The sequence below is a fragment of the Felis catus genome, chromosome A2, assembly GCF_018350175.1.
Source record: "Felis catus isolate Fca126 chromosome A2, F.catus_Fca126_mat1.0, whole genome shotgun sequence".
Classification (NCBI taxonomy): domain Eukaryota; kingdom Metazoa; phylum Chordata; class Mammalia; order Carnivora; family Felidae; genus Felis; species Felis catus.
The window spans coordinates 94456284-94481407 of record NC_058369.1 but is presented as its reverse complement, the minus strand read 5'-3'; the positions used below and the strand labels follow the sequence as shown (position 1 = coordinate 94481407).

The 25124-nt window shown below is 37.8% G+C and overlaps 1 protein-coding gene across 9 annotated transcripts in view; it reads right to left on the bottom strand.

Annotated features, from left to right (window-relative positions):
* Positions 1-25124, bottom strand: part of CDK14 (cyclin dependent kinase 14) — a 674504-nt gene that overhangs the window by 524740 nt on the left and 124640 nt on the right. Inside the window, exon 1 of one of the 9 annotated variants that reach the window (XM_045053224.1) lies at positions 11230-11372. The exons of the other annotated variants lie outside the window; for them this stretch is intronic. The gene's annotated coding sequence lies outside the window, so the exon portion shown is untranslated. Of the gene's footprint in view, positions 1-11229; positions 11373-25124 lie in introns of those variants that run through there. 9 annotated transcript variants of the gene reach the window in all.

Below are 25124 nucleotides of genomic sequence, written 5' to 3'. Positions count from 1 at the left end.
TAAAGAGGGTGTTTTATATATAGTGTAAGTATATAAATATCATGGAATATTATTCAGCCATACAAAAGAAGGAAATCTGGTCATCTGCAACAATATGAGTCAATCTAGAGGGTATTATGCTAATTGGAATAAGTCAGACAGGAAAAGACAAACACCGTCTGTTTTCACTTATATGTGGGATCTAAAAAACAAAACAAAGGAACAAATGAAATAGAAAGAGATTCACAGATACAAAAGACAAACAGATGGTTGCCAGAAAGGAAGCGGGTAGGGGGATGGGCAAACTAGGTAAAGGGAATGAAGAGATACAATCTTTTAATTATAAAATAAGACATGGGGATGTACAGCATAGGGAATGTAGTCAATAATATTGTAGCAACTTTGTATGGTGACAGATGGTGACTAAAACTACTGTGGGGACCATTTCATTGTATATATACATATCAAATCACTATGTTATTCACCTAAAACTAATACAAAATTATATGTCAATTCTTCTTCATTTAAAGAAGGCTCTTCTCAAAAATTACCTTTGCTCAGACGCTCCTGTTGATTAGATCCCACTCACCATTTAGTTTGCTCCAATATTTTACATACCCTGGATTATAATTATTCTTTTTGTGATACTTTAACCTCAACAACTTGACCATCTCCTCCAATTGGCAAAGACTGTGTTTTCTATTTGTTTTATAGCCCAAGAGCACCTTTACCTTCAAATCTCCAATTGAAGGGTCTAGCAAAGGTTTTTGGCTAATTTAGGGAAAGTAACAGTTTTACATAAATTAAGAGTGTTTTTTTCAATTCACAGGGCCACAAGAAAACACCTTTGGTAACCATTCCCAAGGCCCATCACAGGAAATAGTTGTGCTATCAGTACTGCCTGGAAATAACAGACATTCCAATATTAACAGGAATAAGGCTTTGTCTTCTCTATGACTGCATTTTTGTTCCTTGGTCTTGTTGATGAGAAAACTAAAGCGACAAAATTTACATAAGCAGGGATGTTTCAAGGTAGTAGTAGATAGAGAAAAAAGAAGAAATCATCACAAATACCCAAATAAACTTCTGTTATTTTATTTTTTCCAGTAAATTCAACAGAACCTGGAATTCAAACAAGGTTAGAGATGTACCCACAAATTTGGGTGTTCATCAGAATCAATTATTTTAGTTCACATGTCATTAACAGGGGTTTGAACATTAGCTGTCAGACTCAAAACTCAGTAAAAATGGTTAGAAATTCAAATAGTGTTGGAGGCTCCAAAATTCACAGTTTGACCTATGATTTTAGCTTGGAGCTATGTAAAATCCAGACAACTGTCTACCAAACTCACAGCAGTGGATCTGAAAGAGCACAACTTAATTCAGTTAAGGTTGGCATTCATTTCAAGTGAATTCATTCAGGCTGAAAATTGTCCCTTTGAATCAACCATTTTCTGGTGATCGGCATTTTACTCAGTTCATGGTGTGATCTTGTCCACTTCTTCACCGCACTCTTCATGAAGACAGACATTAGGGTAAGAACTGGTTTAAAGGACTCCAAGCTGACCCGCAGCAAATACTGTATTATGCATCAGGCAATAAAATAGGTCATGGTCTTTTGACACTCATGATAGAAACATCCATGACAGGTCCAATACAAAACTGGCAAATATAAATAGGCAAAAATCTTGATACTAAAACAACCTCTTATATTTGTTTGCCCCCTCATCCACTACCCTGTGAGAGTCTGATGGGCTTCTCCTATTCACTGTCTCCTCTCAAAATCTCCCAATAATAATTTAAAGAAAAAGCTATCATCAGTCATCTACAAATTTTTGAACACAAACCAAAATATAACCTCTCCCAGAATTACTTAAACTTTAAGCATTATAGAATAAAAAGCTTCATTCCCTTTTAAAAGGAATTTCAGCTATGGAGGCATAGTTGGGCAAGGTATTCTGGTGGGAGGGGAGCTAGTGAGGTGAGTAGGAAGAATTTCTAATGCTACTGGCATCATAACCCTTGACAGCTGCCTTCATCTCTAACCTAACTTGCAATATCTACAAGTATGTTCACTCTCTTTGACTGTGGCCATCTTTTTCTCACATGTGTGCATGTCTGTGTGTGTGTGTGTGTGTGTGTGTGTGTGTGTGTGTGTGTAAAGGTGGCAGTGTGGTTACATGAAGATATGGGATGGGTTATCTATATGTACATAAAGGGATATATGCATGAGTGTATTTTTACATACAGCTATGTTTTATTGGAACCAAGCTCTTGCCTAAAATCACCTTCAGAACATTAGCAAACATACAGGCAAGCCTGTTGCCCACATAAGTCACATAGCGACTTAGATTAAGTCACTTAAACTCTCTGAATCTCAGTCTTCTCGTCTGTAAAATGATACAGCTGGCGTAAATAGCTCTTAATACCTTCTAAAACTTGACTGTTCTATTATAAACTCTAGGCAGCAGTTTATAGCTGAAAATGATTTTAAATAGATCAACTAGGCCAGACACATAAATTCACTTCTTTGTGCTTCCTTTTATGTTCCATTTCCCTTAAGATTTTAGGTTTAGCAAGCAGGCAGCCAGGTTCACACCACGAACACTTCTCCTGATCTCTCCAGTCTCTGTGGGTCTCCCTTCACTCCAAAATCCTGGCATTGTTTCTCAGTGATGGCATCCTGGGCCTTTGGCTGACAAATTATTTGCAAGCAGCATGATGCAGCAGGTCACATGGTAGGATGTTTGGCAACCCTCATTCTGTCTACTAAATGCCAGTCGCGTCCTTATGTCACTGACACAACCAAAAATGCCCACACAAAAGAACATCGTCATCTTTAGATTGTACTTCATAATCTGTCACTTAAATATATGCTGTCTTACATGCTTTCATATAAACCACTGTGTAACTTATTTTCATGTGTTCGGTTTATTCTGCTGGGATGGGAGGAGGTCTTTGTTTTGCTCTATTATGTGTTCATTATATTTCTGTGACCAGACTGTAAACACCTTGAACACAGAAATCATTATCTTCCTTTCCTTTAAATGCTCCCCAAAGCCCAAAAGATGGCATGAAATGGGTGTTCTGTTAATATTTACTCAAAGATGGAATGTTTTCCTTACTATGAGCTGTCCCCTTTAACTAAACATAGGCCAGTTAAAAAATTAGTCCTACCTACATAACAATGAGGCACCTTCTGAGCCTAGATCTCTTCCAGTCAATGAAAAGGCTTTCACCAGCTGTTCCTACTCACCAGAATTCAATGTCTATTACTGTGATTTAATTTAAAAATGCTTATTTTTCTACTGACTGATTTCTTTGGGGTCTGACCTAATTTCATTTAAATCCTGAATCCATTGGCTAACGGACACAGTTGAATGGACGATTCTTGAGGACACTACATTCCTTTATGTCACTTCAGTGACTATAGTTTTGTTATGACCCTTACTGGGCTTCAAGGCTTACCACCAAGAGGCTTGATAATTGTTTTGCTAGTTTTATCATGAAATATTTACGTGGTCTTCTCAGCAGCTTAACCTTTAATATATATTACTAAAATAATTTGTTAGTTACTTTCTATTCCTGACTTAGATACACATGATATAGTCTGCTTACAGGTTTGCAAAGACAGATGCTTTTATTTACTAACTTCCAGGTTCTTGATTTCATCCAAACCATAATGATGGATTTAACATAAAGTTTAATGAACTGTGTGAACACACACAGTAAGGACAAAAATGCCCTCTTGATTGTTGGCTGTGGCCTATATAGATAGGTTTTTTGGAATGTAGCTACCTTTGGGAATCAGGATTTTATCTGGAATATTGTCTAATATTCTGCAGTGGACCAGCAGCACTGGCAATGCCTGGGATCTCAGCCCACCCCCCTTAAGTCCTACTGAGTCAGAACCTGTGTTTTAACAAAATCCCCAGGGGATTGGTGTGTATGTAAAAAGTTTGAGGTGCAGTGCTCTAAACCATATAATGGTAGATTCTGCTGGTATGGCCAAATAAGAGATCGAGATTGTGCGAGAGGTCAGGAGTTTTAGAGGCTAAATTTGTTTCAAACTCTCGGTACCACAAGTGATAATCATTTCAATATTCCTTGTGTAAGATTTTTACTCAAACTTCCCGCAAAAGATCGTGGCAATTTCAGCTAATCCTTTAATATAAATTTGAACTCTAAAATAAAATTGTCCAATAAGGTATACCCAACTTATTTATAAATTTTTTTAAAGTAATGGGATCAGGGGCACGTGGGTGGCTCAGTCAGTTAAGCGTCTGACTTCGGCTCAGGTCATGATCTCACGGTTTGTGAGTTTGAGCCCTGCATCAGGCTCTGTGCTGACAGCTCAGAGTCTGGAGCCTGCTTCAGATTCTGTGTCTCATTCTCTCTCTGCCCCTCCTCCACTTGTGCTCTGCCTCTCTCTGTCTCTCAAAAATAAATAAATGTAAAAAAAATCTTTTTAAAGCAATGGGATCAGAGTAAGCAATAAGCATAGAATAAAGAATATACATGGGTCACAACAGCATACTTAACATTACCTCCTGTGTAGAAATTTGTGAATTTACGTATTTCTAATACAGAAGCACTGTTTTGCCACTGGCTACCATATCTATGAAAAAACATTGCCACAAAATTATTCTAAGGAGATTTGAACCCAGAATATTACTTTGCTCTTTATTTACCAGAGTTTATTTGGTAGCCTTAAAAAACAGAAACAAAATTTTTACAGGAACCTAACGTTTGCAAAGAGTACCACATAGCCTAAAGGTCCTCCCCTGGGAGGAAAAAAAAAAACCAGCCCTTTGCCTATATGAAATACTAAACACGTCCTACCCCAGATTGGACAAGGGACAAGAACTCCTATTCACAAGCAGAAGGGCACAGCAATTCTGCAGAAGTTTGGGTGTCACTGTTTCCACTAAAAACATACTAAATATTCCAAAAGGGTCAAGAAGAGGAAAAAAAAAAAGGTATGTGAATTTTCTTTTTTTTTTTTTAATGTCTATTTATTTATTTTGAGAGGGAGCATGAACGGGGAGGGGAGAGAGAATCCCAAGCAGGCTCCACGATGTCAGCACAGAGACTGATACAGGATTTGATCTCATGAATGATGAGATCATGACCTGAGCTGAAATCAAGAGTCAGAAGCTTAACCAACTGAGCCACCCAGGCACGCTGGATATGTGAATTTTCTGACTGTCATTTGACATTCATAATTATAAGCTGGTTAAAATTCTATCATGGAAAAAAGCATAGCATTCATATCATATGGCCAAATGAATACATTGGGAGGTGAAATATTAGAATTGATATCAATATTACCTAATATCTACCCTCTCCCATTTATAGCCAGAGGGCTCAGAAAGGGGGCACATGATATGAGAATCCCCATAACACAGTAAGGGAGTGGCTTTGTTGAGATTCCGCAAAGCAAAAGCCTATTCCAACCTACAAAATTCCCACAGCTGCAGTGAGGAATTAGAATACCCATTCTCGACAAAACAGAAGAATCAAGCTACACAAAGTGGCTCACAACACATGGCTAATTAGTGTCTTCATCAAGACACTATTCCCTTACAGCTCTTATTCTAGAAAAGAAAAAGTCTGGTCTGCAAATAGGGACCTTTTTACCCCTCTCTCATAGAATGTACAGGTTTAAATATAGCTTTTCTTCTTATTCTGGTTTGTCCTGGGTCCTAACCTCAGAAAGGGAAACCAGAATGTGTTTTCAAAGGACCCCACATCATGCAGAGTTATGAGATAACCTGGCAAGAAGGAGTAATATTACCTACAGCAATTTAAAAATATCTACCATGGCAGAAGTACTAATAATCAGAAAACAGATCAGGCTGAACTCAGATTCACAGTTGTCTGAAATGATTAACGTGGTCCAGGATGCTTTCCACCTATATACATACTCTCACTGTTTGAGGGTTTTTTGGATTTGTTTGTTTGCTTCATATCATGAGGACCAGAGAAACTGTCATTTGTCTCATTGTGCACATGATAGTCTCAGGTATTTTCTGAATTCTGTTTTGTTTCTCTTCTGAGTTTCATTGCACCATCCATAGCGTCTTTGTACTAAGCCAGGCTGGTTCTTCCTTTATACGTATACCTTTCAAATATCTGTAGCTCGCTATTCTGTCCCTCATGTAAGATAAAGCATCCACAAGGCATAATAACATTAAAAATGGAAACTGAAAAAACACACTACTGGAGGTGCTGACTGATCCATTAGGGCCTGAATTTCTTTCCCCTGGTAACCATATGAACAGCATTTAAAAATAAAGATTATAAATATTTTTAAATTCCTTCCCTGAAGGAAAAATAAAATTGTGTACTATCTTTTTACTCTAAAACAGATGGCTATATAAATAAGTACAACTTCTATATCTTCACCTACGATAGCCATCTTTTTAATAAAATTTAGATTATTAATGCTTTAATAATAATTTGGTGACTCATGTCAAGAGTGATGTTATAAAGTTTAAAAGTTTAATGTTTTATTCTAATAAAATAAATTGCGATGCAAACCTGACCAAAGAATTCAGAAAAATATAGGGCATCACTCAATATAGGATTGACTTTTGAAGCGCCTCAGATTTTCAGAGAATCATATATGGGTCACTAACCACACAGAGCTTATGAAGAGAAACACAGGGAACAATGAACCTTTGGGGAGAAAATGGAAGTATCTTTCAATGCAGCTTTAACAAGTGGTCCATCTATTGTAAAGAGCTAAAATTTCAGCAATAATAAATCTGACAGCAATCCATTAATAATAAAGTCCTAACTGATTTCATGACAACCGGTTCTGTAAATCTTTCCTATGACTGACAAAAGTCAATAGTGACTCCGAACGGAGAGAGTGAAGGTGAATAGAACAGACCAGTTGGATACACATATCCTGCTGCTTGGCTGCCACCTAAAAATAAGCACTAATGCTTCCAGAAACATGCCACTGTCCTCTTTGTATTCTAGCTAGACCTCATTTAGCTGAGGAGTAAGCCACGGGGGCAAACTTATCTCAGTTAGGTGGAAGAGGAAGTTTATGGAACATATACCTTTCTAAAAAACCTACCAGATGATCAATGGATAAATCTTCTTTTTATCCACTCAAACATAAGAACACTAAGAATTGCCAAATATGCTCAATAATCAAACGAACTGGAAAAGGATCTTGGGCAAGATAAATGCAAGTTGATTGAAAAGAGAGATGGCAATTAAGGATTTCTAGATGACAATGATAATGATGAGGGTTATTACTGAGCTCTTATTATATGACAGCTACTATGAAAGATGCTTTGTAAGTAGTTCCTAAATCTCTACAACCAACCCATGAGGTATGATTACTATTCCAATTTTACAGATGAGTAAATTGAGGCACACAAGAATTAAGTAGCATGTCCAATACCATGAAGAGAGTAAGCACTGGAAATGAGATTTATTCCAAGACTCTGACTACAAAGCCCAACCTCTTGACCACTGGGTTGTCTTCCTTACATGTTCCCTGGGATTTACATTTTGAGAGAAATAAGCAAAGAACAGACCTGGTCTGTAACACTTTTCTCTTTCTCCCTTTTCCTGGTGCAAAAGAATGTACTTTTAAAGCTGAGCAGAATAGGTGCTCTGTGGTTTAAGGCTTTCTGACCCATTCTCCCCTCATCTCTCACTATTTCTACCACCACCACCCAAACTTAACATGCCTTTAACTACACTGATTCTGAATCAGCCTCACATCAAAAGTCAAGGCTGAACAGCAAGGTAGTTAGGGGGCGAAAGCATTAAGATCATTAAAAAGGACAGGCTGATGGGAAAGACGGAATAACTTAGGCATTAGACATTGCCATATTGAATCTTCCTCTCCCATATACGTTTGTGTTTCCTGAATAGTATGTTAAAGGCATGGACATAAACCGCTAACTGATCTAATTTATGAATCATCAAATCAGTTGATGGCAGATAAATGGATAGCTCTGGGAGCCTTAATTTGTTTTCTAAAAAGGATTCTTTATCCAACAAACAAACAAACAAACAAACAAAGAAAAACAACCCATCTGGATTTAAGATAAGCAGTATCAGGGAGAAATCCAAGAAAGAGAATGCTACATTGATAAAACCAGGTTTACCCTATCCAATGGAAAACTGCTTAATATGGCAAAAAGTTTACACTCTCTCCTATCCCTCTCTGCCCAACTCAGAAGACACATGTTTTTAGATGGAGTGTCCACTGAAAGAAGGCTTGCAGTAGGTATCAGGAAACTGAGTAAAGTCTCACTTTCCCATTGGTTGAGAGAATGGTGATGAGCCAATTAGACAACACACTTGCTGAAGAACCTTCCAATTCTAAGAGTCTTCCAATTCTATAAGAGGACCTCAACATGATCAGATAGAATAAGGGAAATGAAGCAGAGTGGGTGAAATCCGAATGTTAATAATGGCAAAAGCCACAGTCCAGCCTTCCATTGACTATATCAGCTGTCTGTTGTTCTCTATAACCAAAGAACTGACATGAAAATCTAAGTAGCCCAATTACCATGCTCAATTACCAGGCCAAGTAAAGAATCCAAATGTAATACCCTCAGTATTACATAGATCATACCCTCAGTGCATTTCTATTCTTCATTCCTTGCTCCTCCCCATAGGCTTTTAGTTTTAGTATATCTAAAGTACCTACTATGGTGCCCAAATGGAAACTTGCTGTAGTGAAATCATATCAGGGGTAGGGAATTCTGGTGTTTCCCATGTAAAAAAGCATATATTAAAAAGTAATGAAATTCTGGCACAGGCTACAACACAGACAAACCCTGAAAGTATGCTAAGTGAAATCAACCAAACACAAAAGGATAAGTACTATATGATTCCACTTGATGAGGTACGTAGAATAGGCAAATTCATAGACATAGAAAATAGGCTAGAGATTACCAGGGATGGAGGGAGAGAAAATAGGGAGTTACTATTTAATGGGTACAGAGTTTTTCTGTATGGATGATAGAAAAAGTTCTGGAAATGGATAGCAGTGATGGTAGGAAAACATTGTGAAAGTACTTATTGCCAATGAATTGTACACTTGAAAATGGTTAAAAAGATAAGTTTTGTGTTATGCACATTTTATACCACAATCAAAAATGAAAAAAAAAAACCTGCTCTAAAATTTCTCCTTGAAATATTTTTAGAAAGAGTACATGGTAAGTTCCATGAGGACAGGCACTAGATATTTTTTATTCACTGTGCCAGAGTAGCTATACTGTTACACAGTAGACTCTCCATAAATGTTTGTTTAATAAATAAGTGATTAAAAGAAAATAGAAGGAGTCTCCTAAGGAGAAAATATAATATTTAAAAAGCATCAAATTTACTTATTCATGAGAAAGAATAAAAAGCATATTCCAGAGAAAAATACTAATGCCACTCTATCTAAGCTCCCTCAGGGAAGGGAGAGTATCACTTCATTGGTACTTCCTCACAGCAGATCTTACAATGTTTTATACATAGTAGATGGCTAATAAATGTTTGCAGAATGAAGAATTAAAAAGTACATGATTGTAAAATCAATGTTATTTAACAGCCCTCCCTTCCCCTTTTTAAAAATTACTTACTTTTTGCAAATATACAATTTCTTCTGTAATAGGGTGAAAAAACAAACCTCATGGCTTATACAAAGTGAAGGTAAAAATATAAACAGCTAGAACATATCACTCTCAGAAAAACAACAATAACAACAAACACAGAGCACATCATCTGAAGAGAAAAAAAGTTTTTTTTTAGGAAAAGAACAACTGAAGTATGGAAAAGAACAGCTTATAGTCCACATTGACTTTTTAGAAAGTAATAGTTAAAATACAAGAAAACTTAAATTATCTTTGGAAGAAATCCAAACATTCACTTCCAGAAAGCAACGCCCCACCTTTACAATCAATAGCTGAGTAAACGTAGAAGGATGTTTAAGGCTCCCAGTTGCCCGCCCCCTACCAAAAAAAAAAAAAAAAAAAAAATTCTCTCACTTGTCTATCAAGTAACCAGGTGTTCTTTCTTAAAAATACTAATGTCACAAAATTATATACAACTGGCTTATGGCCAGCATGCTACAGCAAGTTACTGATGATTTTCTCAACTGATATTCACTATCTACATCATTTACATTTTACATGATTTGCTGAGTTAAAGTATACATAAGTGGAATATTTCTAAAGCAAAAAAATCAAATGCTGACCCCCTTAGCATTCAGCATCTATACAGGATATGGATCCTAATAAATTCACCAGAACCCTGTAAGGTAGTAGTCTCACATTGAACAATATTATAAAAACATGTTCTTCAACTTCAACTGTCCCCCACCCCCAATACTGTGTGCCAATTAACAAAGGAAATAGAAATTCAACCCCTGTAGATATCAAGGTTTACATTTCTGTCTCTCAACTGTTATCTTCATCATAAGCAGGTAAGCATCATTTTGGAGTCGCCTGCCTGCTGTCCTAGTCCTTCATGCATGCAGGGGTTCTGCATTAGCATCCAAAATGCCAGCGGTCTACTATTAAAGCCAGCACTTCAAGCAGAACTGTATGAAGGATTATCGCTTCCGTACATGAAAGCATAACCACTACAGGTGTAATGATGCAAAATACCAGCACACTGACCTCTGCCAGGCAGCACAGACTTAAAGCAGGTACATTTCTGTGCTCCAGAAGGGAAGGGGGTGGAATGAGCAAGGAGGAAACCCCCTATCCCTAATATATTAGAGATGCTTATTCCACTCAGATCCTATCCAACAAATTCATGGACATCAGTTTACCCAAATGAAAGAAGTGGTCTCCCGTCCTTCACTGGCTTGAATCAGAGGGCATTCAGCCAAGCAAAGCCAGGCAAAACAATCTGTAAGATCTCTTTAAGCTGTAATAAATAAGACGAGTTTCAGAAGAAATAACACTCAGCTATGGCAAAGAAGCACAGACGCTAAACCTTTCCCTCATCTTATCACTGCTACCGGTGTTTACAAACTACAAGCAGTAGCCTTGGGAGCCTCAAGAGACTCTCCATGAGTAACCTCCTGTCAGATCCCTAATTTAAATACCCCCTTGATCAATCTGTGATGTTTCTGGCGGTTAAATAGAAGGGGGTGAGTAAAATGACATGCATAAAATGAATCCTTTTCAAGTTGTAAATGAGTGAGTCAGGATTCAGACTCGCCGAGATGCTCCAAATTAAAACCCCTGCTCTAATTTTAAGCATGCTCCGTCTTACCGTTCTGCTGTTGTCTCTCTCAGGCTGGATTCACCTGGAACTCTTTAACATGTCTCTAGCAATGTGTTTGCACCAGGCCAGGCTCACACAGCAACTGAATTCACATCTTTCTGCACTAGCAAGCTGAAATGGTACGGCCGTACTACAACCAAGAAAGGGGGAAGCAAAAGCAAAAAAAAAAAAAAAAAAAGAAAGAAAGAAAAAAGAAAAGAAAAAAAACCACACACACACACACACAAAACAGAAATCACCTAAGAGAAGCTAATCTCAGTGGAATAAGACCAAAAATAGTTAAGAAGAATACAAAGGACATGCTAACATTTCAGTATCAATAGCTTTAACAGTTCATTTTTCCCAAAAAACCTAGTTGTGTTTTTTTTTTCTCCAAACACGATGGACTTGCCTGTGGAGTTCCCAGGAAGGCAGAGTAACCAGGCTCTGCAGCAGCATTGCAGCCAAAGTAACCGTGCATATGCTGTCCAGGCAATTCACAACACACTGTCTCTTCAGAAAGATATTGATTTGCAATGCAGGGATGCTTCAAACAAATACAGAATGGGAGCCAAACAGCTAACGGTGATTGCATAGGAGGAAAAACATTTAATCAAGGGGATGTACCTCATCATACTCAATTCAATTTTTTAAAAGCACTGGAGGAAGCCAGTAAGTATCTTGAGTGACAATCCTATTAAACAATAATCTGAGGTCCTATAGAAGGCCAATGAAGGCTACCATCATTCGTACTGAAAAAGCCACTAAAATAGTTTAATGTGTCTATGTGTATATATTTGTCATATGCAAATGGGGCATAATGAAAAATCTAAAATAACCATGCACCAAATAAATGAGGTTAAAAATGCACAGGTGTAGCACTTACAAACCCAAAGTGATAAAAATACATAGTTATGTGCCTACAGAATTCTTGGTTAGAAGGGTTAGAGCTTATACCACTCTCAAAAGTAAAATGCCAACACAAACCAGATCTCACAATCCTTAGGTTAATTGTGTCAAGTCATACCACACAGTGCTGGGTGCTGGGTGGCAAGGAAGAATGCCAGAATGCTACTCTTATAGCGACCCCTACAGGATTGAGGTTGATCTACAATCCGTCTTTGTTGAAAGAACTTCCTAGCCTCAGAAAATAGAATTACAAAAGGGCATAAATTAGGTAAGACACAAAGATACAACTGAGATATACTTTAGGCAAGAAATTTTAAAAGTCAAGTGTGAAATCTGACCTCACAGATATTTACTTAATTAAGAGATTAAAGTACAAAGGAGGAAACTGCTGTGTCAATGGTGAGTAGACGATATTCTCACAGCCCACAAGACTGGGTGCACTTACAGAGATCTCGGGGAAAAGCGTTTTCCTCTCACACCCTAATTGATTTAAAGAAATCATTTCCTACCCCCCATTTACAAACCATCTTCATCTTCATCCTTTTGAATAACACTGTGAACATACTGAACTTCACTTTTTTTCTGCAACACAAAAGCTCATTCAAAAATCTCACAAAAAGTTCTTCAAACACAACTATTATGAACCTCTTTTTTCAACAAAGCCAAGAGAGAAAGCTACCTCCTTGCTATCTGAAAACCACTGAGTTACATGAGCATCATTTCTGCAGAAGGGACTTTATTCCAATAAACATTTCAAGAATCTGAGGTTTTGTTTGTGATTGCTCTACCCTCCAGCCCACAAAGTCTCTCCTTCTTCAGAACCAACAGCACTTCTTCTTTAAATCATTTAAGAGCTAATCATATGCTTTCTCAAAACTCTTGTTCACATTTCCCCCCATTTTAAGGTCCTTGAGGAACAAACTCTATCAACTGCTCCTTTTTTTATTGCCCAACGGCATATAACACAATGCTAGCCATCTAGAAAATACTAAATAAATATTTAAAATAATTAATAAATTTACCAACTCCATATTTTAGGGCTTAGATAATCTATCCTCTTCCCCCATCACTCCCTGAAAAATATCCATATTAGAAGTGTTATCTTCAGTCACTTGGTCTAAGCAGTGCCTATAGCTTTTTTCCTATAGAGTTGGCAGCTAAGGGCATGTATAATGTTCATGTTCATGAAGCTATCCTGTATAAGAACGAACAAACTTAACACAATAAAGTTTCTCCTTTATGTTTTCATGTATTCACTCAATAAACATATGCTGATACACACAGCAATGTGAACAGCCATGTTTTCTCTGCATTCAAGGAACCCAGTGAATGGTTAAAAATAAAACAAGTGGGGGCGCCTGGGTGGCGCAGTCGGTTAAGCGTCCGACTTCAGCCAGGTCACGATCTCGCGGTCCGGGAGTTCGAGCCCCGCGTCAGGCTCTGGGCTGATGGCTCGGAGCCTGGAGCCTGTTTCCGACTCTGTGTCTCCCTCTCTCTCTGCCCCTCCCCCGTTCATGCTCTGTCTCTCTCTGTCCCCCCAAAAAAAAATAAACGTTGAAAAAAAAATTTTTTTTAAAAAATAAAACAAGTGATTATAATATACTGAAATGTGTGTTTTGAGAGGACTTAGCTGGGTACAAATAAGGGTGGCTCAGAGAAGACTTCACTGAGGAGGCAGCATGAAGCTCAGTCTTCTAGGCACTGTCCAGGCACTAAGGAACAGCAGGACAGGACAAAAGGATCAGGGCCTGAAACTGGAAGCTGTCCAAGGAAACCACCAAGCAGTAAGTAGAGTGATGGCAGCTGTGAAGGCTGAGGGAAAGATGGAGCAATACCACAGCATGACAGACCTGTATGCCATGCTGAGAAGTTAGGGATCGTATCTTACAGGAAGTTGCCATTTAATCCAACAGGAAGGCACTAAAGGACTATAAACAGAATAGCAGCTAGATGGGATTTTTCATTTTACAACAGGGTAATAGTATTGAATGGTCTAGAGGGGTACGGGGGAGGCTACTCGGAAGACTAAGACAATAGTTCAGTCAAGGTCCTGAACCAAAGCAATAAAAATGGAGGTGGAAAGACAAAGGAGGTGAGAGACATTCACTACGCATTACTTGTTGCATGACTGGACAGGAGGTCTAATGGAAAAGGAATATCCAGCATGGCCCTGAATTCTTAGTACAATTAGGTGAAAGGTGGAAACATAAACTAAAGAAATGGATACAGGAAGAACAAAAGCTTGAGGAGGAGGGAAAATTATCATGATTTAAATTTTTACATGTTGAGTTTTAGGTACCTTTGGAACATCCAAGTGGACATGTGTAGGGGGCAACTACATAAGGGTATGGAGCCAAGAAAAAAATGGTCAAAAGTTCAGTTATGTGTCTTTGGTTAGGGTCTCCTAGAAATAGAACTGAGCCAGGATTATTGTTCACCTAATTTACTGAAGACAAGCTCAGAGAAAAGGAGTGAGGAGTCGGACAGGCAGGATGGGAGAAAGCAAGGAAGTGTGGTGTCAGAGGAAACAACCACAGCCAACGTTAGTCCCACCTGAAGCAAGACGGCTGGCCTTGTGTAACTCTGGACTGGTCATCACTGACTGAGGCCTGGACAGGAAGGGCTTCTGTTTCACCTGGGTACCCACTGACCAAGCAGATCTGGGCAGGGTACCCTCAGCGCTCACCACTCTATGTTTCAGCCACAATGGATAATTTTTTCTTTTCCTTGAAGGTGATTCCTCAGGAATCTGTGCTGCTCTCACTACCTAGAATGTTCTTCCTCAGATAATCCTGGCCGACTCCCTCTCATTACTCAGTTGGTTTTCAGTAATCTCCTCAGAGGCCTTCCCTGGCTTCCCCCTTCTGTCATTGCTCCTCCCTCACCATCACCTTGCACTGTTTTTGTTCCACTGTCTCATTTATTTATTTGTCTTCTGCCCCCACTAGCATATAAATGGCTCCAGAGCATGGACTTGTACTCATTTCTTCTCTGCACCTCCCTAGCCCCTAGGAGAGCACTCAGTACCTGTTGAATAAATATTAGGAAGAGCTGCTGCTGATGACAGTCATTCAGACAAATTCTGTGAGCTCTCGTAGAGTGGAAACGGATGGGGGGCCTTGAGGAATGTATGGGAAGAATTTGTGGGTAAAATACAGTTTCACATATGTATATTGCTCTACAAGTTTGGCCATACAGCAGAAGTGAAAATAGAGGCTAGAAGGCAAAGCTGCAGGTAATTAATCATTATGTTCATGTCATACAGGATTCACAATCCACTACTATTAAGAATATCTTTATTATAGGACATTGAAATGTATGTGAAACCACACTGTGGAAGAACAGTAACAGAGGTTAAAATAAAGCGTCTATCTACAAAAGTCTTTCGTGAAAACATCATGACAGTGGATATACAGGAAAAAATAAAAATAAAAACTGATGGGGGGGGGGCGGAAAGCTAGAATCTGACCTCTATTTGTTTAGGTCATTTCTGCAGGAAAACAAAAATTGATCCCTCGAACTATCTGCCTTTATATGTGATTTTTTTTAATTAAAAAATGTTTTGCACTTCCCTGACTTTTCAAATGAAATATAACAAACCCAGTCCAATCTTCAACTGATGATTGGGTCAATTATGAACATTAGTGACAGCCATCAGGGTTTAACAGAGAGTCTACAGGGACCTTGGCTCTTACTCTCAAGACCTGACATCTGTGCATTCCTCTGCTTCATTTTTATGGTTCACTCCCTCTTTGCCATCAGGCTCTCCTTCTTAAGGTTCTGAATGCACCACCTCTTGCTAACACCACCACACTCTTCTCAGTTTTGCCACAGTTCCTCAACTATCCCTACACTTGGGCAACTAGTTAAACAGGCTTACCAGAACACTATGAATAGAGGTTTTAATCAATAGGCAGCTAAAAAGCAGGACTAGCAATTTTCTCCTGAGTTGAAAAGTACTAGTCCAGTCACCCACCAACCGCAGGCTGTACGCAATAGGCTCTGTGGTACATCTCACCTGGGTAGAAGCTCTTGTTTCGTATCAACCTACCTGGAGCCATCTCAGATAGGAGAGGCTGTCAGATGCCTGACCTTCACATAAGTATAGTCTTAAAGACAGATTGTCTCCCAACCCAAAAAAAGAACATGGACAAAAGAAGTAACTGAAGAAAGGGATTTTAAAAAAGCCTTATTTTTAACCAAAAAAAAGGAAAAAGAAACATTAAATAAGGAAACTTTTTAAATATTAGGAAAGGGGAAAGAGAAAAGTCTACTTTATGCATATAAATCTAATAAAATAAGTTTACCTTATGAATTAATTTCAATAAAATTTTAAGTCTAAAGGAAGAGAAAATAATTTACTATGAAAAGTGATTGAGAAAAGACAGAGATTTCCCAAAAAAGAGGTTGAATTTCAAATTATTATAGTTCCATGTAACCCTAGCAATTTCTTTCTATTGTAAATTTTTACAGTGGAAGTTCATGTTATGATTGATTTTTAAATGTTCATGAGGTTTTTAGTAAACCCAAACCTTATTTTTGTAATAAACTCTGAATATTTCATGACTTCATTCTTCTCTACTAATGCCAGACATTGCTTAGACTTCCATATATTCAAAGAAATGTTATTTATTTAAAATACTTTTTAGGGGTACCTGGGTGGCTCAGTCGGTTAAGTGACTGACCAGCTCAGGTCACGATCTCACAGTTCATGAGTTCGACCCCCACATCGGACTCTGTGCTGACAGCTCAGAGCCTAGAACCTGCTTTGGATTCTGTGTCTCCCTCTCTCTTTCTGCCCCTCCCCTGCTCTGGCTCTGTCTGTCTCAAAAATAAACATTAAAAATATAAAATAAAAGACTTTCTAAATATCTAAAATATCCATACATCATTCATGGCATTTCATGGAAACTTTAGGAATTTCTTCCTAATATTTACACAACTTTAAGTGATTCTGGAGGAGGGAAAAAATGAACTAATTTTACTTGTAAATACAGGTAATTCTACCACAACACAATAAATCTGTTCCTGAAAAATGTTGCATCCTGTTAAATTGCACCCTAAAAATATGAGAGCTTATGGGGAAAATAAAATTGAGGGCAGACCATTCGAAATCCACACATCCAGAGCAAAAATAAAAATGAAATAACCCTAACACATATACACACACACACACTCACAGGACATATCCTCATCTGTGCCTTCTCTAGAGTGCTGACACTGGGTTTTGTAGACAACAGATATTCCATATTTGTTTCTTGGCTAGAGATAAATCCTATGCTGGTCACTATGAACTGCAGAAAATACGTCTAGGTGAAAAAAAGTTCAGTTATGAACATCATCTAGGTAGGAAATTAAAAGCCCAAAGATAGACCTATAGCAGGGGAACTTTAGATTATGTGTGTTAAAAACAGCACGGAAGGCTGACTATCATGAGTCTAATAACAGAAACAGGTAGATACAGATTACAATAATAAAACGGCAAGCCTTATTTTTGCCTCTATTTTAAAAATCTGATGTCTGGGGCACCGGGGTGGCTCAGTTGGTTGAGTGTTCGACTTCAGCTCAGGTCATGATCTCACAGTTCTGGGATTTGAGCCCCGCGTCGGGCTCTGTGCCGACACCTCAGAGCCTGGAGCCTGCTTCAGATTCTGTCTCCCTCTCTCTGCCCATCCCCTGCTCACACACACACACACACTCTCTCTCTCTCTCTCTCTCTCTCTCTCTCTCTTTCTCTCTCTGTCTCTCTAAAAATAAATAAACATTAAAAAAAGTTTTTTTTAAATCTGATGTCTGATCATAGTTCTGGTTGTAACCAAGGGTTCAGTCTACTCCTTCTTAGGGAACAATTTTTCTCCTTCCTGTATGTTGTATTTTCTGGTTGTATATCCTCAGTTACCCTGGATAACAACTTGCCTACAACTCAGTCTTTGCTTCTCAGTTAAACTTTTAATCCTTGGCACATAAGATTTGCATCTGCATTAAAACAATATGGTTTCTATATATACCTACACATATAAAAAATATGATTTCTATATACATGCCTACATACACTTATGTATTTATTATTTATTCAAGTAACATATAAAATGCTTAGGTATTCACATGGCCTAGTGTAGTTTTTCCTACTCTCGCCCTTGCAAAATCAATCAGAGTTTTGACGTGCTACCATGCCCCAAGTATGTGAAAAGGAGCAGAATACCCAGGTATAAAAGTGATCTTACTATGACCATATTAATGGAAGAACAGTATCAGAGAGTTCTAGATGTGTAGCACTAATATGATCTTACAAATGTGAATTAAATTATAAGATTTCAGTGGCAGACACAAAATCCTCAGGTAGAAGCAAGAAGAAAGGCAAAAAGCATTGAGAAAAGATGTGAGGATTTTCTCTCTTCCTGATGTCAGGATGCCAGTATGAAGAGGCTACAAATCCAGGACCATCAAAAAAGCTGCTTAAGGAGCGAAGTCTCTCTTTAAAAAAAAAAAAAAAAAAAAGGACTTAAGTTTTTTATGTTAACTATGAAAAGGGAAGAAAAAGTTTTCTAGCTCAGGGTTATGTCAGCTTTATTGCTTTTAGGAACTTTAGACCAGCTTTCTAAAATTCTACTTACAGAAAATCAGGAAAATCCCAAAGGAAGAAAACTTTTTAACTGAGCTTGCCAAAAAGACACACAGAAATAATTTTAAATCATCTTTGACATTTTTTAATCTAGAAATTCCTTGCCACTGATCTAGTATATACTGTAAATATCAAAATAAGAAGGATTTATTAAATAATTTTCTTCCTTTGTCTCACTCTATACCCCTAAAAAATAAAATAGGAGGCAGGGCCATAGAAAAGAATGGATAACAATGCTGTACATTCAGCAATAAGCATGATAAGGAAAAGATAACCAACTGAAGAAACTCAAGACTGAAATTAAAATATGTGCTCCTATGTAATTTAATTAAGTTGCCTTTGGCCAATGTCTTGTTATTTGCCTTTTCAAGCTAATGCTGGTATAATTTAGATCATTCTGTGGTTTTCTTTTTCAGCTTTAAAATTTATTTATTTATTTTAAACATTTTTTAAGCATATAATTTATTGTCAAGTTAGGTAACCTACAGTATATACACTGTATATATACTATATAGTATATATATACTTTTATATATATATACTATATAGTATATACTTTTACATATATACTATTTTATACATACAGTATATATAGTATATATACAGTGTATATACTATATACTGTATAGTACAGTGGCTTCGGAAGTAGATACCCATGATTCATCACTTAACATACAATATCCAGTGCTCCTCCCAACAAGTGCCCTCTTTAATGCCCATCACCCATTTTCCCACCCCCCAACTCCCCACCCCCATCAACCCTCAGTTTGCTCTCTGTACTTAACAGTCTCTTATGGTTTGCCTCCCTCTCCATTTGAAACCACATGCACATCACCTTCAAAGAACTGAAAGCAAACCAAAGTAATCATTTGTCTAAGGAAGCACTGTCATATGATCATATAACTAGTCCAATCTCACTAGTGTAACAGAGGATAAGGTTCAAGGAAAAAATGTACAAGAGACAGGGATATTAACAGTTGTGAAATGCTTTCACTCCTACATTCTTTTCGGATCCAGTAAAACACCAAGAACAGCAGCATTCAAGTACTGTTTGAATCCTTTCAGCTACTCCTTGTGGAATGCATTACTTGAATGATTATTTAAAAAAGCTGGTTCCTGGAGTGCCCTCCCCCCCCCCCCCCCCCCCCCGCAACCCGACACCATCTGCTACAGTCTAGGGCGGGCTTTGCCCTATCCAGGACCAGACCAGGGACCCAATCTAAGCAGGTGGTTCCCTGGGACTCTTCCAACCAGAGTGATTGGACACTACCACTCTACTCCTGATGGTGGCAAAGCAGAGAAAGCAACATCTTAGAAGCTACTAGTCAGTGTCATTGTCTCAAGCCCTAGAGAAGATGGACTGAAATCCTGAAACTACCAAGTAGTAAAAGTAGAGAATAAGGGCAAGAGACAACACTGATAACATGGAAGCCCTGGTCCCCACCACTGAAGTCCCTGCCACCACCTGACTCTTTCTTTTCCTTTTATTTGTCTATTTTTTATTTATTTTTATTTTTTTAATGAAATTTATTGTCAAATTGGTTTCCATACAACACCCAGTGCTCATCCCAACAGGTGCCCTACTCAATACCCATCCCCCACCCTTCCCTCCCTCCCTTCATGCCCAGTGCAGAGCCCAATGCAGAGCTCGAACTCAAGACCCTGAGATTAAGACCTGAGCTGAGATAAAGAGTCGGATACTTAACTGGCTTAGCCACTCAGGCGCCCCTACCTTTCTAAAATGTGACTGTTCAGCCCTTGCTTCTATCCTGCCACACTATCCTCCCCATAAATCCTATTTTTCCCTCCAACCACTTCCACTTGATTTTCAGTTGCTCGTAAAGAAGAGTACATGTGCACGTGGAAATACAAAAGGATGAGGAGTTACTGTGAAGCACTAACGCTGGAGCAAGAGCTAAGAAACTTAATAGACATGCTGCTTTAAACTACAGGAAAAGGAGATTTAAGGTTGATGACTCATATGATGGTAGGAAAGGACAGGTTTAATAGCAGCCAACTGCTTTTACAAAGCTACTTCACATACCTATTGCACAAACTAATAATTCTATAAACTTGTACTAAATTATCACATATATTCAACTTTTAAATTTGTTCTTATAATTTACAGGAGAAGTTGTATAACTTCCATAAGATATTGAGTATTACCCACTAATCAGGTATCTGCACCTGTAGAAAGCCTAAATACTTAGATCAATTGGTTTAACTAGGCATACAAGTTGCCGTGACAGCATGTATTTAATTTTAGGCACAATACATAAATGATACGAAACTGATTTGGCCTTGCACATACCATTTATAAACTGCTGGTAAATATCATTACCAATATGTAGCAAAGAAATGTCACTGGAATTACAGAAAGGAAATCAGTTCATTACACCAACCCTAGGCTTTAAAGGCTTTCTGGCCATGAAGGAAAGAGAGTTATTAAAAATTAAACAAGTAACAACAAGGGAATTTTAGAAAAAGTCACAAAAGTACACTAGGGACTTGTGGAGTATGTAAAGAAAGTGTCAAGAAGACATAGAGTAAACTATGCTTTCTGCATTTCATTACCAAATGATTTTTTTCATGTTCTATTCATTTACCAACCATTTATTGAGCTTTGTGTTAAGCACTATAGGTGGTATAAAGATGAATGAGACACAATCGCTATTCTCACAGACACTTATACACATTAAGTATAATACAAGAAATAATTGCTATCGAAGACATAAAAGAAAATACTACAGGAACTCAGAATGAGGGAAGCCTCACAGATAAAGCAAAACTGTCAGATTTTCACTTTAGGTAATCAAGTTCTGAATACCAAAGTCACAAAGAATTCAATAGGTAAGATGTCCAGGGGAAAAACGTATACCTAAAAACTAGCTATGATCACTCTTAGCACAGAATTGTTATCTCTGTCTGGATGTAATTTGATAATTTAACAAAGAACCTCTGTAATATCAAAGAAGTACAGCCTAGAAGAGCTGAATAATTTCCATGATTTGAACCCTCATGAACAATGGTTCTTTTCTCCCCTTTGGCGGAAGATTATTTGGATGGACTCCAGGGACTCCAAGTACACTGCCTGCCCATCTGGTTCAAAGATGTGTTTTTTCCTAGTCACCCACAAGGCAGACAACCAAACTCTTTTTCTATATTCCTTACAGAAAATTGAGTTTTGAGAATTGTTACAGCAGCTAGTCTTGGGCAACTTGGAGACCATCCTTAGCTCTCATTCTTCTTCCCAGTTTTGATTCTTATTTAGGGAAGTTGATGGTTTACTGATCACAACACAAAGGGCCAGACTGATTAAATTTATTTTATCCATCCTCCACGGCAGCACCTGATTCCCTATATAGTCACTGTTTCTTCTAACCATTCAAAGAAGCTTCGATTCATATAAAAGTTCACATAAAACAAAACTCATACTTCCTGAAGGACCCCAACACAACCAGTTCCTTCTATGGGCACACAGTAACTACAGCCTTAGGAAGACCACCTGACTTCAAGGAACCCCAACTGGGTACAGAACTTGAGCAAGATACCTAACTTATGGGGGGAAGAAGAAGAAAGAAGAAAGAAGAAAGAAGAAAGAAGAAGAAGAAGAAGAAGAAGAAGAAGAAGAAGAAGAAGAAGAAGAAGAAGAATTCAATACCTTAGAGGGTTGTTGTGAGGCTAAATGGTATATAAACTGCTTAGAACAGCGTTCAGTAAAACAAAGGCTTTTATAACCCAGTGATAAGCATAATGCATTGAGGAGAGTTCAGACACTAAGACTTTAGGCACCTCAGACACTCCTGGGGCTCATACTTCTGCATGAGGTCTGGTACTGGTCTGGGTTCTCTTGGTTCAGATCAGCCTGGGCAATTCCTACTGTAGCAGCTGTGGGCTGTCATGTTCATTTTCTCAGTCACTCTTTATGTCCATCAATTCCTATTGATTCTTCTCCAGTATCTATATTTCTATTTCTATTGCAATTGCTATTGCACTGTGCTTTTGTACCATCCATTAAATTCAACTACTTTTTTAACAGCAATATGTACTACCCTACAGCCTTTCTTGATATTTCCTTTGGCTAAAGGTAGAAGGAGCTATATATATAGTTCTCTATGAGTTTTAATGAGAAAGCTTAGCTCACTCTCATTCCTCCTCCTTACTCCCCATTCCCCACTCCCCTCCCCCTCCAGACTTTCTTCCTTTTCTATCATGTTTCTCCATTATAACTACAAAGCTGCAGTTTAAGAGTCAACTTAAAACTGACAACCCATGGTTAAAAAAATGAAACTTCAAAGACAAGGTTTAACGAACAGATTAGAACGATAGCAAGAGATTTTACCACCATCAGGACACGCAAGGGAAATTTAGTGAATATCAAATGCTAGAAGAGGTAAACTTTACATTTTCCAACAGGAAAATCAGCCACATAATGTATTCATACCTGGCTGCCACCGGAAACTCTGGACAAGAGAAAATTAGAAAACAAAAACTCATCAAGAATCAATTTTGCAAGGATCAACCAAGCAACTTTTCAAATAAACAGCTCTAAATTGGCAGGCACACATTTCCAAAAGAATTGGGGGTGTTTTTAGATAATTGATGCCAATCAGGAAGCAAGACTCTGTATTCTGAGACTGCACTAAACAAAATGTTCTATCTGATCAAAGAAGGAATAAAATTCTGAGGCATCAGCTTTCAAAACATACACAAATAATTTGCTCTCTTATTAAAATTAAAATCTATGATGATATCTAGAAGCAGAGTCTACCCACATGTGCTAAACCTCAGTCAGAAGAACTCACCACCTTCCTTCTCTTTCTCTCATTTATCAAAGTATTTTACTTCTATGTGCAAGTAGCATAAAGTAATAGAACAAAGAAGATTCATCTTAATAGTAGGTAAGATAATTTATGGGCAAACTTCATTACTGTGCTATCATTGCAATTAGCATGAAAGTAAATCAAAAATATAAACAGTAACAAAAAGTAATTAGTGTTAGATACAAGCACAAGTGAAAATACCACCACCACAGGACTCTGAAGATGAGTCCTTCTCCAAGATATTCCCCCCACACACTGAAAATATAAGGTAAGCATGTAACTGCAAGGACAATTAATTTTAACTGAAACTAACCTTACCTATCAGAACAAGCATCAAGTAGCCATGTATTAGCTAATTTTCTTCAAGTATTATATAAGAACTTTTTTTTTTTTAACACTCGGCATGTCTATCCAACACTTCTTTTTACTGGGAACATGTTTGATTCTTTCAACTCCATTTAGATATTCTAAAAGAATTGGAATCCTGTAACTGCCATCAATTTTGCTTCAGACATACAGGTCCTCTTTAAAATTTTTACTCTGAAATTACTTGTAGGTTTATAGAAAGGTCTCACACAGGGAAGTTCAGCTTTATATCAGTTCAAAGACACCATCTAACACCTGAAAAGTTAAAAGAAAAAAGTCATTGTAACTGTACCAAAATCTGATACCTTAAAAAAAGATTTTAATACCATAGAGAATGTAATAAGCCCTATCTTTTTCAATGAAAATTTTCTCATGTTTATAGGGACTATAGATATTAGAGCTAAGAACTGCTTCAGCTAAAGTATGTCTTCTTGTTTCACAAAAAGAGGGGAGAGGAATGAAACTACCATTATTCACAAAGTTACCATCTACCTTAAATCTGTCTTGACCCTACAGCACCCCCTAGCTATAAGCTTCATTACTCTGTTCCCCATTAGCCAGAAATCTTCAAAAATAGTTAACCCCAATTAGCTCAGCTACATCCCTTGCTTTCATTATTCTGCTAAAAAAAACAAAAACAAAAACAAAACCTGAGTATAACTGACATATAACATTGTAGTAGTTCTAGGTTTGCAACATCATGATTTGACATATGTTTATATTGGAAAACGAAAGCCACCCATCAGACATGGCAATGATTTTCTGAGGCACCAAAAGCAAAAACTGACTTTCATTCTTAAATTTAATCAGGCTTCTGTCCTCTCCACTCCAACAACAGTCAGCAGACCTCACCTGAACCTCTTAAGCAGCAACTGACATAACTGATCACCTCCTCCTTCCTGAAACTCTCTTCACTTGGGCTCCATGTCTAACTTTCTTCCTGCTTCATTGGCTCTGCTTCTGCATCTCCTTTGCTGGAGGTTCCTTTTCTTCCCAGCTTCTAAAGATGAAGGTATCCCAAGACTAGGATTTGGATCTCTTTTCATCTCTGTCTCTACTCCCTCCTTAGGGGCTCTCAAATGTCATGGTTTAAATGTCATCGATACACTAAAAGTTCCCCAAATTATCTCTCTAGGCATACCTCTCCCTTGTCCCAGACTCATATATTCAGTTGTTTATATGAC